Source organism: Sorex fumeus, unplaced genomic scaffold, assembly GCF_029834395.1.
Source record: "Sorex fumeus unplaced genomic scaffold, SorFum_2.1 ptg000006l, whole genome shotgun sequence".
NCBI lineage: Eukaryota > Metazoa > Chordata > Mammalia > Eulipotyphla > Soricidae > Sorex > Sorex fumeus.
The window spans coordinates 13,933,494-13,936,909 of record NW_026606063.1 but is presented as its reverse complement, the minus strand read 5'-3'; positions in this window follow the sequence as shown (position 1 = coordinate 13,936,909).

Sequence of the window (3,416 nt, the reverse complement as noted above, 5' to 3'; positions counted from 1 at the left end):
GACAATAAACCAAATATGTTTGGGAAACCTGCAGTTAAACAAATGCCCTGCCCTAGATAATAGAGTACTCACCTAAAGCTTCTGTATATAGCTGCCAAGAAACTGCCGTGAGTACAACCTTAGGAAACAGGTGTTACCACCTACCTACCCTGATTTCCCACCAGTGCCCAGCATAAACTCTACATCATTGGGAATTCAGCATCGCGCGAGGGGTGCTTTTGAATTTTTCCCCTCAGAGTCTAAGGCTTTCAAGGGTGTTTTGCCTTTCAGATTTATTTCAGCAAGTTGCCGTTAATTGTGTTTTCAATTAGTTATGTTTAAAACATCTTGAGATTTGGGCAACTGAAATTGCAGTGCATTAATAATTATTAAACAGAGGTTCTAATCCATTATTTATTGAATAAATTTTTAATACTAATGCAGAATCCATTGTCACTGCCACCATGAGTTTGGCCATTAAGGAAAAAGCTGACGAAAGGAAACTGGAGCTCCAGGATTATGAAATAAAGGCCAGTGGAGAGAGCTTCCTGGAAGAAAGGTTGGCAGCTGTTTGTCTTCTCTGTCCATTTAATCAAGGCTTTGTTGTCTAAGGAGAGTGTGTGCAATCCCAAGTCGTAGGTCCTCAGCAAATATTTGCACAAGGAGGGCATGAATGAATAAGTTAGTGAATTTAGAGGAATATAAAAATGAGGACTCGTAAGAGATAAGATCTTTTCATTTTTTTGTTGTTTTTGTCTGTTTGTGTTTCGGGACCATACATTGCAATGCTCAGAGCTTATTTCTGGCTCGGCACTCTAGGATCAGGAGGCCATATGGGATGCCTGGGATCGAACCCGGGTTGGCTGTGTGCAAGACAATTTTCTTACCTGCTGTACTATTTCTCTGGCCCTAGAGCTAGTCTGATTTTAACCATTAAGGGGCACATATAGAACATTGAAGATGCAAAGGAGGTTTTGTTATGGATAAGACATCTATCTGTTCCCTCACAGCTGAGGGTTGTAATGAAACTGAGTGTGTGGGGAGCAGGCAGGAGAGAGGTGAAAGGGGGGGGGCTCATCATAATACATCATACATAATCACAATACAAATTAATCTTATGGGAACAGAGAAATAGCACAGGGGACTGGAGAATGTCATGTAACTAGATCATCTTGGTTTGATTCCCAATACTCTACGGTGATCTAAGCATTGCCAGTTGCAGCCACAGAAGGCTCTGAGTACCACCAGGGTGGCACAGATAATCTCTGGCACTTCAGGTCCCAAGTACCACCAACTCTTTGAGCCTTTACATTGAACTGCTTCCCAGTTACCAGAGACTTTCTCAAAGGGGCCCCCAGGGCCTCATTTGCAATGCTTATAAGGCCCTCTACAAAAATTTTTATTATGTATATTTTTAACTTTTGGCATTGTGGTTTACAAACTGTTATTAGTAGAATTTCATACATGAACTATTCCAACTCCAAGTCCTTCACCCAGGTGCCTGCTCTCATCCATCACTGTCCAGTGTTCCTCACCTACCCTCCCACTCTGTGGTAAACTTCTGAAGACAAGTTCTCAGTTTCTGTTATCTTTGGGCCTTTCTTATTCCCTTCTTCTGTTTCTTCATATCCTGCATATGAGACAGATTTTTTTGTGTGTCTGCCCCTCTCCTGACTAACTTCACTCAACATCCTCATATTTTTAAATTGTATTAAAATACAGTAACTCAGTATGGCACAGGAACCCACATACAGTGAGGAAGCAGGGGACCTTTGCTGAGGCTGTCAGAGAAGGCTTTCGTAAAAAGATGTTGGCAGATGGCAGGTGCTACATTTTCAGTTCTAGAATTTAGGGAAGGGCCACACCACAAGCTACAACAGGCATTTTCACAGATAGGAGAGACATGAGGAATTCGCCAAAGAATGAGGAAGAGAGGCTGGGAAAGAGGAAGAGAAAAATGCAAGACCCAATATAAGCATGTGAAGCTTTACACCTTACAGATCAGCCCAGGAAAGGATTAAGCAAGAGATTTATTGGTCAGGGATGGGGGTTTATTGTGTTTTTCTTTAGGAAAAGCACAACAAAACTCATGTCCAATTGAATACTACTGAGGGGTGTTAACTAATATTATAGTGCCATATGAGAAGAAGGGGTGGATTGGAAAATAATTCAGTATCTAGAAGGGTAGAACTAAGACACCTGCACTGGCTAAAAAGTAAGGAAGGTGTAGAAGAAAGGCAAAGATGATTCTTTTCTTTGGGCTATAGTATTTTGGAAGAATGAAAGTTGGATTGAGTTTTATAGATATGACTAAAGACTTTTGAGATGTTAATTTGAAGTGTCTATGATGGAAATTCAACAAACAGTTGGATATATAGACCTAGGGCGGTCATAAAAACATATGGATAGAGCTCCTATATGGAGACCCATTAACACAAAAGTAGCTGTTTCAGGTCTCTGTTTAGATTACCCTATACCCAATACTTTTTCTATAAAAATTATTCAGAATAATTTTACGTATTTTTAAAGACGAATTTCAATTTAAACATAAGCATTATCTAATGTCTCTATTTAGGACAAAATGTTGGAATGAGAAAATTAAATAGATTGAAAAGGAATATTTTTAGAATTCACACCAGACTTAAGCAAAACTAATGGACCAACTGTAGAATAACAATTGACTTGTCCTTTTCTCCTTTGCCACAAGGAGCTTAGGTTTATCAGGTTACACACCTCACAGTGCTCCCAAGTCACTCCCATCCCTTGGTTTATCTCTAACCACTTCTTCATGCTCTCTTCCCCAACCAGTTAATCAGCTTTTCCCCTAATCAGAATCTGTTAATTTGTAAGGTCAGATCCTTCTAGGACACTGAACTTGTAAGTTAATATTGCCTTTCTCCTCTCATGTCTTTTGAATAGTTTACTTTAATGCAGGGCTGGAGCGATAGCACAGTGGGTAGGGCATTTGCCTTGCAAGCGGCCAACATGGCCGACCAGAGTCTGATTCCTCTGCCCCACTTGGAGAGCCTGGCAAGCTACCGAGAGTATCTCACCCGCACGGCAAAGCCTGGAAAACTACCCGTGACGTATTCGATATGCCAAAACACAGAAACAATTGTCACAATGGAGACATTACTGGGCCCACTCAAGCAAATCAATAAACAATGGGAGGACAGTGACAGTAACTTTAATGCAATGTCCTTTCTGTATAGATACAGGAAGACAATTAATATTATGCTTTGTAATCTAAGATTTAATTGGCTTTGAATATTATTTGTTCACTCCCGGGCATCTGCTTTCTCGACTTAAGCCTCAGTTGCGCTTAGTTACTAGCACACCAAAAGCAGGGTCCCAATGAGGAACTGAATGGACCCAGGGCAAGCTATGAGCTACCCTGACTTCAAAATGAGCCAGGCCAAAGTGCCATGATTCTTAGC